Raw genomic sequence first — 13,770 nt, forward strand, 5'->3', positions numbered from 1 at the left:
CTGGACAGCTTCTAGGTGCTGGTGGATTTTAATGCTGCTTCTATATGAAATCGTCAGCAACCCAAGGCTGGCCAGGGGCTTGCATCAGTTTGGGTCAGATTTGCCTTGCAATGAGGGAAATTGCCAAAACTGGATTTGCCACTTTTTATCTAACTTCACATCAGGGACCAACCACACAAGCCTGTGTGGAGGAAGAAACACGCCAACAGTCCCTGCAGCGTTTTGCCCACCCTTACACCGGTCCTCCCCTCTCAATTTCCTGCTCCAATATTTTGTTTTTAAAAAATGGCACAATCCTCATTTCCGCAGGACTGCAAAGCTACTTTGCATAAGTTACAATAAAATTTCCCTAAAGTGTCCATGGTCTTTTTGGGATCAGGCAGGTGAAACACAGTCCTGTTTGTGTTTTCTGGCAGAGGTGAATGAACAGGGAAAGGGGGGGCTGTGATGAAGCAGCCCTCTCCCAATCAGTTAGGTGTCCATGCTGTTTGTTTTTAAGCCTACTGTTTATACACAATCACTCTTTGGGGTCCAGTTACCATGTCCATCCTCACAACTCTACCCAAACATAAATAGAGTCCAAAACACCACAAATCCCCAAAAGGAGGAAATGCTTCATCATTGTGGCATTTCTCCATAGGAACACGGAACTGCACTTTTAAATATATATATTTAATATATATATATATATATATATATATAAATTTCAGGACAGGGAATGGAAATTTGAGTCCCCAAGACAACCACTGTGCTTTGATTGGTATCTTGCTGTGATGGACAATCTGAGGAGCAGAGGGAGAAATTTGACTTGTTTTCCCGCCTCATATGGCAGAGGGAAAATGCAGGAGGTGTCTCCCATGAGAAGGCTTTCAAATACATGGTTTACAAATGTGCATTTGCAAGCTGGAGTTTTGTGCCTCCGTGTAGAGTCAGTCCAGATTTTCCCTCTAAGCGACACAGTGGTACACAATTGATAACTGAGTTGTAGTGGTAGTGGAAATCACCTTCTTCAAACAAGACAGCTGTATAACTTGTTATTATACAAGGAACCTACCAGGAACTACAGAACTAGAGGTTTGTTAAGGACATGGCAGGTTGTTTAACTCAATGGAGCTCACGTTGTATTCAGCTACATTTTAAATCCTCCTCCCTCAAAGCAGAAGAGCAGAGACAGAAAACATTTTACTGCTAAAACTGCTTATGATTACAAAGGAAAAATGTACAGAAGACAAAGATATAAAAAAGGCATTGATGTCATATAAAGGCATTTTATACTTGCACATTTATACAATGCTTGCTACTGTCTCATTCAATTGGTTCAGCATACAAATTACATACTAATACTACTACATGCCCTTATAACTCCCTGAAAATCTCACCTGCAGGGACTGCTTGAATCAGCCACTACTTCACTTTATCCAAGGATGAATCAGGACAGGATCGCATCCTATCTACTTGAGTTTTTAAAGAGGCATTCCAACTCTGTGAAAAAGTAAAATGCTAAGAATTATTTATGAATTTAATCTGTCAGTCTCTGTTACCAGAAAGATCCAACAATCTTCTTAGGAGATCAATATGTAAGCTTTTAAAAATAACAAACTAAACCCTTCACTAGAGCATATTTAAATGCACATAGTAAAATGCACATTGTTTGTTTCACTTTGGTATGAAACAAAGTTTGATATTAATCCCAGCATCACACACAAAACAAGATAGGTAAGTAAGGCTACATCAAAATGGAGAATGGCAATAACAATATACCTCCTGTAAATTATACAGCCTTATTCTATCCTGTTAATTTAGGGGAGGGGGGGTTCATCCTGCAAAATGGTAAATATGTTTGCCCAGTAGTGGCAGGAAGCACTCTGATGAAAGTTCAGAAACAACATAACATATTCAAACATAACTGAAACATAAAAATGCCAGAATACTTCAGGGGAAAAAATCCTTAGCCATGTTTAAGGCTTACATCAGCATTTGCCTTAACATCATTAATATGGAGGAGGGGTATTCCCTGCTGACAAGCCTTGCTCACCACTGCCGATCACCTGGCCAGTAGTGGTACTTACCAGGAGACAAAGTAACATGATATGACATCACTTCCAGAATACATAGGAAGTGACATCATCACATAAGCATCAATGTGGCAATGTTTTGGCATCTGGGCAAAAGCTCTACGGTACGAGCAGTATTTATTATCAAGTTTTTGTTCAAATATTAGAATATCACAACAGTGTCACCACACGATGTTACATCCAATAAATTCTAGAAATGACATAACCACATTGCTGGCATTGTCACCTGGGCTTCCCTCCCAATCTTAGTAAATTCCACTCCTGTTGGTTGCCAGGAGGAACCTTGCAACCATATTTCCTGGTCTCTCTGCAGTCCCGTGTCATATATCTAATGCTATATATGCAAATTTTTAGAAGAAGAAGAAGAGTTGGTTCTTATATGCCGCTTTTCCCTACCTGAAGGAGTCTCAAAGCGGCTTACAGTTGCCTTTCCATTTCTCTCCCCACAACAGACACCCTGTGAGGTGGGTGAGATCGAGAGAGTCCTGATATCACTGCTCGGTCAAAACAGTTTTATCAGTGCCATGGTGAGCCCAAGGTCACCCAGCTGGTTGCATGTGGGGGAGTGCAGCATTGAACCTGGCATGCCAGATTAGAAGTCTGCACTCCTAACCACTACATGAAACTGGCTCTCTAAACAAACTGGCTCTTTAAACAAATATATAAGGGGAAACACTGGGAATTGTTTTACAAACTGATGGAATTACCATGTTTGCACAAAAGACAGAAAAGGAGGGGAAGTTGACTACAGCTGTTTGAGTGACATCAGTGTTTGTACAGACACTGGAACTAAATGGGGGATAATGTCATGGTGCAGCGTAACAAGTTTTGAGTTGCCTTTTGGAATTGTCTAGGCATTGTAATCATTCTAAACTTATAAACAAGCATATCCCCTACTAAAAAAGTTAAATCTCAGGTCTCACTTAAAAAAAAAATCTGCACATGCCTCCAGGAAGCAAGTCACTTCCCACTCAGTTCTCTTTCACTGAGGCATCTGCCACAAACCTGAGAATATTCTCTCCACTCTTCTCTCAACTTTAGCATTTTTTCTTTTTCCATAGTATTTATTTAATATTCTCTGTCTCTCAGTATATAGTTTAGGGAGCCTGTCCACATTTTAATTTGCTATTGTGGTTATTTGTGCTGCAGCAGCCCACTGTTATAAAGAAATGCTGCATTTGTCAGAGCAGCTTCCAAAATGCTGCAGCATACTTTAGTACCTACTGTTTTCATATTTAAAAAGTTTGTGCAACTGCTCATCCACAAAAACAGAGACTATTCCCAGATTAAACAGTGTTATGAAAATTGTAAAGAGAACTTTTGAGACCATTTCAGGTGGCCTTTTCTAAAAATGACAACCTCAACCACTCCAGAGCTCATGTTCTTGCTCAACATTTGCAAAAGAACTCAATATCCAATGAATTATAATAATTTGAACTCTATAAGAACTCTGTGTTTGGCCTTCCCTTCCCCCCAGGACCTGGAAAGGCGGCAGGCAGCTGTTCTCTAGATAGCCTCTCCCTGTTCTCTAGATAGCCAGGTGGCTCGGTCATCCAGGGGTGAGGTACCCTCTTGGGGAGCCCCATAGCCCAGGAACCCCAAGGCCCAGGGACCCCAAGGCTCAAGGCTCCTCCTCCAAGCCCTTACCAGAAATATTATGTGGAATAGATTTAATTCACATAGTATTAAAATTTTCAAGCCACAAAATCTTAAACACAATTGTGCCAGCTATTTAGGCAAATGGTTTCAGGGAGTGATATCCAAGTAGACTAGAGGAAGGCCAGTCAATGTTGAATCAGAGTGATCTTGATGTTCATTGGCCTTAACCAAATGCCTAGTAGAAGAGCTCCATCCTGCAGGCCCTATGGAATTGACCCAGTTCCATCAGGGCCCTTAGCTCTTCCAAGAGCTCATCCCAGCATGTCGGGGCCAGGACTGAAAAGGCACTGTCCATGGTTGAGGCCCAGATCAACTTCATTTAGGCCAGAGATCACCAGTTTATTTGAATTGGATGATCTTTGGGGGGGGGGGTATAGTCAGACAAGTGGTCCCTCAGGTACACTGGTTTCTAATTCCATATCTTAATGTTACACCTCATTTTAGTATTTTATAAATCATTTAACAATGTCTTAACCTCTCCGCTACTTAAAAAGAAAGCATTTTTTCTTAGGAACCAATCTGGACATATTTGCCAGGGAGACATATTACATGAAGTTTTAAAACATGCATAGAAAATTCCCAGGTAGAGAAACCTACAATACAGAAAAAAGTATGGTATGGTTCATGATACAACTATGGTTCAGACCAAAGTGCTGCAAATTAATTGTCTTACTCAAAATAGTAAATGCCTTACTCAAAATAGTATTTGGAGGTTCTTGTGTTTGATACATTGTTGCAAAGTTGGAGAATTGACTTCCAGTCAAGTGGCCTGTAATAATCCTTAATTAACATGTGTGGTCTAAGATGAATGCATTCTAGCCTTTTGTCAGATTGAATGTGGTCTGCTTTCCATTTCATCCTCCAAAAAAAGGTAAAAAAATCTCAGCATAAGGAAACTACCATCATTCTTCCCTACTTCTATCTAAACTACAAGAACTGCCATCTTAGGTTTTATACCCTACTACAGTGGTCCCCAACCTTTTTATCACCGGGGACTGGTCATTGCTTGACAATTTTACTGAGGCCCGGGGGAGGGGGTAGTCTTTTGCCAAGGGATGTCACCACTGCCGCCAGAGCCCCTGCTCCACTTACTTTCCCACCAGCACCCCTGACTTCACACTGCCCATTGGGGGGTGCTGCCAGCAGCAGCTGCACAGTGCCACACTGAGAAGGATCCCCAGCCATGGCGGCTGCTAGAGAGTACCAAAAGTGAGCTGGCGGCAGAGTGGCAGGGCAACCCCCAAAGCAGCAGCCGAGGAGGAGGACAAGGAGGAGCTGCGGCCCGGTACCAACTGATCCATGGACCGGGACCGGTCCCTGGACTGGTGGTTGGGGACCACTGCCCTACTAGATTTAAAGCCTGTTGTACCTGTAAATACAACGGGCGCTAGAAAGGATGGATGGGAGAATGTTTCTGCCGAGCCCAAAAGCACACCTGCAGCCTTTTTGAGGCCCAGGTGAGCTTCTGGGCCAGGGAGGAAAAGCCTCCCTCTGTACTCATGCTGTTTTGCCTGGCTAGAACTCTGGCCTGTCCTGGTTGAGGGCCCAATTGGAAGGCATGGATTGGGCCATCACCCGACTGGCTAGAACTCTTGTCTGAGGGCCCAGACAAGAGTGAGGGCCCAGACAAGCTTCGCGTCTTCCGACTGGGCCCTCACCCGGACTGGCCCCGCCCACTCTCCGCCCACTTAGCCCTTAACCAATTATTTATACCCCTCCCCAAGCAGTTGAAAGATTGTACCCAATCTGGATAGTGGCCCATACATTGGCAGTAAGGTATCTTTGACAAAGTAATGAGGTGGCACAACAAGCTTGGAAGAAATAGTGAGAATCCAGACAGTGAAAACAGAATTAGGCCAAGCAGTCAAACTAGTGCCACTCAGTATTAGCACAGTACTATAGGCCCCTTTAAACCATCCGTCACTGTACAAGTTCCTTCATTTAAATGGAAAGGCAAGGAAACAGACAGAACAAGAGAAAGAAGCATAGGCTATCCATGCAAGTCTAAACAGAAGTTCAAATCTTAGGGAAAGGAGACACAAATATAGAATCATAGTTTGGAGCTAGATGTGACAGAAAGATTTTGGCCACAGTTACAAGGAAGGTAGAGCCTCTTGTGGCGCAGAGTGGTAAGGCAGCAGAAATGTTGTCTGAAAGTTCTGCCCATGAGGCTGGGAGTTCAATCCCAGCAGCCGGCTCAAGGTTGACTCAGCCTTCCATCCTTCCGAGGTTGGTAAAATGAGTACCCAGCTTGCTGGGGGGTAAACGGTAATGACTGGGGAAGGCACTGGCAAACCACCCTGTATTGAGTCTGCCATGAAAACGCTAGAGGGCGTCACCCCAAGGGTCAGACATGACTCGGTGCTTGCACAGGGGATACCTTTACCTTTACCTTTACCTTACAAGGAAGGTGTCCAGTACAAAAGTACAGCACTTTATTTCTCAGGCTTTGAAGAAAATAGATAAATTGGTGGGGCTTCAGGTGTGTAATTCAATTGGATGCAGGAATGGAGGGAGTCGTAACATAAGAAGAACTCTACTGGATCAGACCAGTGGTCCATCTAATCCAGCATCCTGTCTCACCCAGTGGCCAATCATTTCCTCTAGAAGTCCAACTCCTAGGTATAAAAGATAAGGCCAACTGATATTGCCTCATGGCATTGGAATTCAGAGGTTTACTACATGGCTAAAAGTATAATTATCTGACAGAACAATACAGTATACAGATAAGGCTGTTCCCAGGATCCCCTGTTCTATTACCCTTCTTTTGTTGTGCAAATGGGTAGAATTTATTTCCTGGCCTACTATGACATGCAGTGACCTGGTCCTATCAAGATTTGGGGAGAAGGGGGAAAGAAGTATGAACAAAATGAAGGTTGTCTTGTAACAATGGAGCTGATGGCAAAGATCATCAGCCGTGTCAAATTCTTTATCCATAAAGTACTCTTATCCAACATTGTCACATTGCACATTTGCTCACCAGTCAAATATGTTGAATAAGGTCAGATGTCTCGTGGTCCCATGACACGTGTGTCTCACTCCATGGGGGGAGAGAACTCAGCAGGGAACTACCGCTTTCATTACTCACCTTATTTTGCATACTACACAGAGTAGCTTTTACATAATGAGACACATACACACAGACACTTCCAGTTGTGTGTTTCCTGTGCATCATTACCATCAAGAAGGCTAAAGCCACATTTTCACACCCTGCATCACCGAACTGAGAACTTGAAGCACCAGGGAAAACAGCATAAAGGCCTATGTATATCAAGAATCAAAAACTAACAGAATCTATTTTGACTTAATTCAACAGGTGAATCAACCGATCACAGCTAATTCTTACTTATCCAGTATTATGTTAAATGTTTGTTCTATCTTTCATAAACTGCTGGTTTCATCTTTCTGATTCCACACACACACACACACACACACACACACACACACACACACACACACACACACACTTTTTTGTGTCTTGAAGATTGGTTAGCTACTATAGTGGAAAATTATTAAAAGTTATATTATTTGCTAGGAAAACAAGCGTAAAATAATTATTATGGTAATATTGCTATTTCAGTATCATATTACTGGCACAATGTAAAATTAAACTGTTTTAAGTTTTTCTTCCTGCTCAGTTCTATTTACAGTCAAATCTATTACAGTCTAAGCCTCCCAAAAATGCAAAATAAAGCTTCTTATCAGGGGGTTTAATGCCTCTAATAAGTGCTGTAACTCTGTGTGACTGAGTACTTTGAATGATCTTTTAAATATCTAGAGAAAAATCCTGTTTAGGATTGTAATGTGTACAGATTCAATTTATACTAAATTTACCAGAACAGGGCAAGAAAGGTTTAACTGAACACATAGACACATTATTCTATTAAACAATCATAAAAGGTGGGAAAAATTCAATAAAATCCATTGGAAGTGTTAAAAATAATTTCTACAAAGGCCTGCTTCTACTATAATGTGTATATCAAGGAGGGAAGTATCATAAAGGGAGGAAGTGGCAGTATTTTTTAAAGTTGTGGATTACCACACATATTGGGAAAACACACCACTTACTTGGCAATAAAACAGTTCAAAACCAGCAACCTTTTCTTCCACTGGATCTCAGTCACTAAGGCTGAAATCCTATGCACGCATACTATAAAATAAAATTTCATTTACTTCAGTGAGGTTTATCAAAATGAAATTGTTTAAACAACAGCTACATTTCCTTCCTGTCTTTCTCTCACATTCTCTCAACTTCTGTAATTATACTAGTTTATGCAAAACCAGTATGCATATTCAGCAATCCAATATGAATAACCTGAGCAAGCAAAGAATAACAGAAAACAAAACCCAGTACAACAGGACAGAATCTTTACATCGCCAGGGAAATGTTCTACTTTAACTTCCCCTGACATTTTTTCCACAGTGATGTTGACAAAAAAGATGGAGAGATCTGATCTTCACATATGATCAAAACATGAAAAAGATAAGTCAAGAAACTCAGACATTCCTTTTTGTCTCACTGGGGAAATGAGCTTCTTCATATTAGAATTGTTTTTACTTTGAAATGGAAATGGCTGTATCTAAAAAATGCCATGTAGTTAGAATACAATGCATTGTACCATAGCTAAATACAGAGCGTATATATTAATGTAAAACTTAAAAGTCTATTTTTTGAAAATATTCATTACCATTTATATTGAGGTAAATAACGCACATTTTATTACTATATTGCAAACCAATATCCATAAAGGTCCTTTAATAATCCAAGTACAGGATTAGTGGGAGAATGAAAGTATCTTAAGAAGAGGAAACAATGCATTTGAAAAAAACCAAGAGTAAGATCCATTGAACCAAGAACAGAGCAAGTTGAAAGAACAGATCTCTTCCCCTTTTCCTGGAATGCATTGCTCACAAAAAAAGTATTTCTGAAGGTTGAGGGACCCTTGAGAAAAGAGTGGAGTGTTACTGCAGGCCACTGCAGCTTTAGGGGTAAATTCATAGCCATCACCCTCCTTCTCATGCCTCATTCCACTCTGTTCCTAAAGGTCCGCCAGTCTATGGAGCAGCAAAGGAAGCTACAGGGGAAGAGATCTATTCAGTGAGTTCATTCAGTTCACAGTTCACTGTCTCATTTCATTTTTTACTGTCACTGAAATAGTGCAGAACTGAATACAGATTTGATTTACATATCCACAAAACACAAGCAGTAGGGACAGGAGCTTACTCTGGCTTGTTTCTCCATAATGTAGCTATTGAAAACAAGGGACTACAAAAGATCCATAGATTGCCCATACTTTGGGATGCTTCCTTATAACTCCCCCCACCATGTTCAGAAATTTTCAGCAGTCATCTTCACAAAAAATTCTTTCAGCTCCTTACTTGCCACCAGTGACAAGTGTATAAGTCCTCAATGTGATCATGAAAACTTCAATCTGTTCTCTTTATTACTAGAAGGATCCAATTGCCAACATAAAACAAATAAACAATACACCCATATTAGAGGCTGATTCTGTAAGGGCTTAAGGGGGAGGCAGGTGACAGTGGATGAGCGATAGGGTTGTGAGTGTCCTGCATAGTTCAGAGGGTTGGACTACATGACCCATGAGGTCCCTTCCAACTCTATGATTCTATGATTCTACGGCAATATCACAAATGTTTTTAGAAACAGAAAATGTCGCAAAACTGAGAGTATACTGCATTAATCAGGCTATGCTTTTCTACTACTTTTCTCTCATAGAGTTGATTTTGAATGTCCCTTACCCCAGGCATATTGTCCATCCAGCTTATTTATTCAATGTCTTAGACTGAGTTCAACTTTAAAAGAAGAGAAAATACCAGGAACTGAAGTTTATGCATACAAAGCACACGCATTGTTTTTGGGTCCTCATACGGGCTTTTTATGAAAAATTCTGTAGTTGGGAGTTTGTAAAATCTGTCCTTCCATTCATTAAAAGAAAAACTGAAAAAAGCATAAGGCCTCCACTCCCATGTGTTTGTAAGAAGGCATAATTTATACATACACAGGTCCTTCAAAACTAACCTGATAGCTTGCATATTCGCATACTTGAAGCCAAGCACAAATTGTCTCTTTGTAGCAGCCCTTAAGCAATGGGGCAGGACTAATTAACAAGTTTGTGGAGTTCTGAATGTTCATCTGTTCTGTGTTAATAATAAAATATTGCTTTGTGTAATCCTGTTCCATATGACTATGAAGACACTATTCATCAAGATGCAGAAAAAAAGTTACAGGAAACTAAAACATTCCTGAAGGGCTGGGCAATTTAATAAGCAGTAAACATCTGTAATCAAAGGTACATTTAATACACTACAAAACAAACATTTTATTTCACTCAAAAGGACTATGCTGAACACAGTGTACTGTGGAGCCCTGAGAATATTCTTCTCATTCTCAGCCTCCCAGGGCTCTCTGAAAATTATGGAAGTCTTTGTCTTATGCAAATATCAGTGAGAAATGATAACAATTGAAAGATCATTTCATCTATTGAAAGATCATACTATCTTTAAACTGCCTGCGGCGCCGCGGGCACCACAGACTAAATAAAGCAGTAAGGGCTGTTGGGGAGGAGTTAGGGCGGGCTCTGTCCAGGATAAAAACTCAGGGGAGCGAATTCGCTCCTCCGAGTGGCACTCCAGGGCCAAGTGTCTAATTGGGAGGCGTGCAAAGCACGCCTCCCTATTGGACACTTGGCCCGTCTCCCGAACTGCCCGCCGCTAACTCAACACTCCTCCCGAGCAGCCATCCTTGCCAGATGGCTGCCGCCAAGGAGCCTTGCCCCACGCCGCTGGGCTCCAGGGGAACTTCTTCCCCTCCGCCCAGCAACTGCCCTTCCCTAAAAACTGCCCTCCTCTACGTCCTGCCGCCAGCTGCCACTCAACCACTTCCCACCGCCGGCATCCATTCCCGCCCGCCCCACACCGCGCCCTTCCCCCCCCAAACCCACACTTCAACGACGACGCTGGCCTGCACAGCCCCGGAGTTCTCCGCTGCCGCGCCCATTACAACCCCCCCACCCGCACCATCCATACCCGCCCACCCCAGACCGAGCCCTTCCCACCCCCAAACCCCAACTTCCACCCCGCCGCTCGGCCGCTCAGCCCCGGAGTTTGCCGCTGCCACGCCCCCTACAATCCTCCGATCAACGGTTCCCAGGACGCTTCCGCCACTGCCGCCGCCCATTCGAGCAACAATGGCCACTGCGCGACGCCGACGAGCCGCTCCGACGCCAGCGGGTCGCCAGTGCATCCCACATCTGCCCCAAAATGGCGCCGCTGCGACGGCGACCATGCGGGACTGCTGCGCCAACAACCCCACCCCCAGCCATTGCCGCCACACCTCGGCCACCTGCCCTCCTGCTGCCCACGCTGACACCAGGACGCTGCTGCCAGCCCCAGCCCCAGTGAGTCTTCGGGATGAGGGTCGTTCAACAACAGGAACCCCCCCAAATCAGCCCCATGCACCGAGCACTCCCCATCACCTGGCCCTTGCCCCGCTACTCGCCTTCTCTCCTGGATTCCGCGCCGCCCCGCTTCTTCCCCTCCAGCGGCCTGTACGGCCTTCACACAGTTGCCCTGACCTCCTCTGCAGTCCTACCCGCTGGTCCTCACCCCTAGCGCCCATTTTATTCTGCCATAAAATGGGCTTTCTTTCTAGTCTACCATAAAGCTGGTAGTATGGACATAAGTGGACTATCCCATCATAGTGCCTAACATTTTTATGAGGCCAGGTCCAAGCAGCATTGCCAAAATGGCTCCAGGAATCACTTATCATCCCACTGACTTCTTAGTCCAGGTTGCCCCATATGAATAGGCAGTTTGTCAGGGTATAGTTGGCTGCACAATGCTTCCTATTTCTGTGCATGTATAGCTGTGACATCATGGAAAGTGATGGGACAGGAGGTCACTGCCAGGCTTTCTACAAGATCTCTCTTGTTTTCTGTCCCCACCTACTTTGAGCAAGGACTATTTGAAAATGTTAGATGTTTGAAACAGTGTCAGAAGCCAGAAATACTAAAAAGCTTTGCTTATATGTGTGGATCTACCAACTATTGATTGATATAGTGACCACATCTGTTCCTTCTATAAGGAGCTCATGTAGTATAACCTGAGATTTCAAAATTTTGCTAATATTAATTTTATTTATTTATTATATTTATATACCGCCCTCCCCAAGGGCTCAGGGCGGTTTACAGAAAACAGGAAAAGATACAATTAACATATGGTAACAGGTAACAGTAACAGTAATAACATTATAACAATAATAACAAGATCATAACAATAACATTATAAAATAGAAATTGTGAGAGCCTCAGCTCTACTCTTACTGGGACCCAGTAAAATTTTGAAATTTTGGAAAACGTTGCTCTAAGTGTAAGAGGTAAAGTGCCAATCAAAATGTAGTGTATAAAACAGATGAGTACAAGCTTGTGTTGGGTCACATAGCTTTAGAATTTGTATGAAAAGTCCACTGCAAAAATATAATCATTATTGTAACCCCAAAGAAATGGCCGCCAAACCGGGCATGCCACACTTTTAAAGGTGGTAAGTGCAGATTATATGAAGCGTGGATGAAGAAGCAAAAAAAAACAACAACAACAAAACAGTATTTTAAATGCCAGCTATCTCTATAACAGTAACGACAGAAACATATCCCAAGGGCAAAGTCTCAGTTTAATATCTGTAAATTACAAAGTGCTGTTGCACATTTACATGCAACAGAGTTCAAATCCCAGTTTTGAATAAGGACCCACTTTGAGCCTTGGGGCAGGTCAGTGGTCTTCTGCCTTCAGTTTCCCATCTGTAAATGAGAACAACAATCTGCATCTCAAGATATATAAAAATAATGCACCTCAATGTTCTTGGGTAATGTGTGGGGCCAAAATATAAGAGGAAACATACTTTTATTTCATTTAAAGGTAAAGGTAAAGGTATCCCCTGTGCAAGCACCGAGTCATGTCTGACCCTTGGGGTGACGCCCTCTAGCGTTTTCATGGCAGACTCAATACGGGGTGGTTTGCCAGTGCCTTCCCCAGTCATTACCGCTTACCCCCCAGCAAGCTGGGTACTCATTTTACCGACCTCGGAAGGATGGAAGGCTGAGTCAACCTTGAGCCGGCTGCTGGGATCGAACTCCCAACCTCATGGGCAGAAAGTTCCAGACAGCATATCGCTGCCTTACCACTCTGCGCCACAAGAGGCTCATTTTATTTCATTTACTTAATTACAAAATTTGTATAACTGCCTTTCTAACCTGACAAGGCCACCAAGGCAGCTAATAATTTAAAATATGCATAGTAAAACCACATTTTAAAACCATTGGAATCACTCCCACTCGCACACACTCATTTAAGCAAAAGAGACAGCAAACTGAGCCACCAAAAAAGTGACCAGCAGTAGTATAAAACTATATTAGGACTAATAAAAATACTACAAAACCTCAAATAAGCTTTCAAGTTTCCTACAACTCTTCATCCAGTTGGATGACTTCCAAGAAGGGTCACAGAAAGTTTTTCAGCACATGAAGAAAAGCTCCTAGTCTGTATTTTGGAAAGTGTTAAAATGGAAAACAGAATGTGTTGCACACTTAAGCAGACCTGATGTTCCAAGTTCAAGCTAAATTTCATGATGTTCCAGTGGCTACCAGAACAGATAGACAAAAGCAGCCATTATTCAGTGGCCATTATACCCCAAAGTCACATTATACACCAAGAGAGTTCAGTGTAGTGGTTAGGAGTGCTGACTTCTAATCTGGCAAACCGGATTAGATTCCCCACGACTCCACATACAGCCAGCTGGGTGACCTTGGGTTTGCCTCAGCACTAATAAGGCTGTTCTGAACGAGCAGTAATATCAGGGCTCTCTAAGCCTCACCTACCCCACAGGGTGTCAGTGGTGGGGAGTGGAAAGAGAAGGCAACTGTAAGCCATTCTGAGAGTCCTTCGGGTAGAGAAAATCAGCATGTAAGAACCAACTCTTCTTCTTATATTCCTCGTAAAATATTAAAGTTAATAGTTAAGCA

At 42.7% G+C, this 13,770-nt stretch overlaps 1 protein-coding gene across 5 annotated transcripts in view; it reads right to left on the bottom strand.

Annotated features, from left to right (window-relative positions):
- ESRRG (estrogen related receptor gamma) overlaps positions 1–13,770 on the bottom strand; it is a 619,420-nt gene that overhangs the window by 479,031 nt on the left and 126,619 nt on the right. Inside the window, exon 3 of one of the 5 annotated variants that reach the window (XM_077339358.1) lies at positions 1,380–1,482. The exons of the other annotated variants lie outside the window; for them this stretch is intronic. The gene's annotated coding sequence lies outside the window, so the exon portion shown is untranslated. The remainder of the gene's footprint in view (positions 1–1,379; positions 1,483–13,770) is intronic. 5 annotated transcript variants of the gene reach the window in all.

This window comes from Paroedura picta, chromosome 1, assembly GCF_049243985.1.
Source record: "Paroedura picta isolate Pp20150507F chromosome 1, Ppicta_v3.0, whole genome shotgun sequence".
Classification (NCBI taxonomy): domain Eukaryota; kingdom Metazoa; phylum Chordata; class Lepidosauria; order Squamata; family Gekkonidae; genus Paroedura; species Paroedura picta.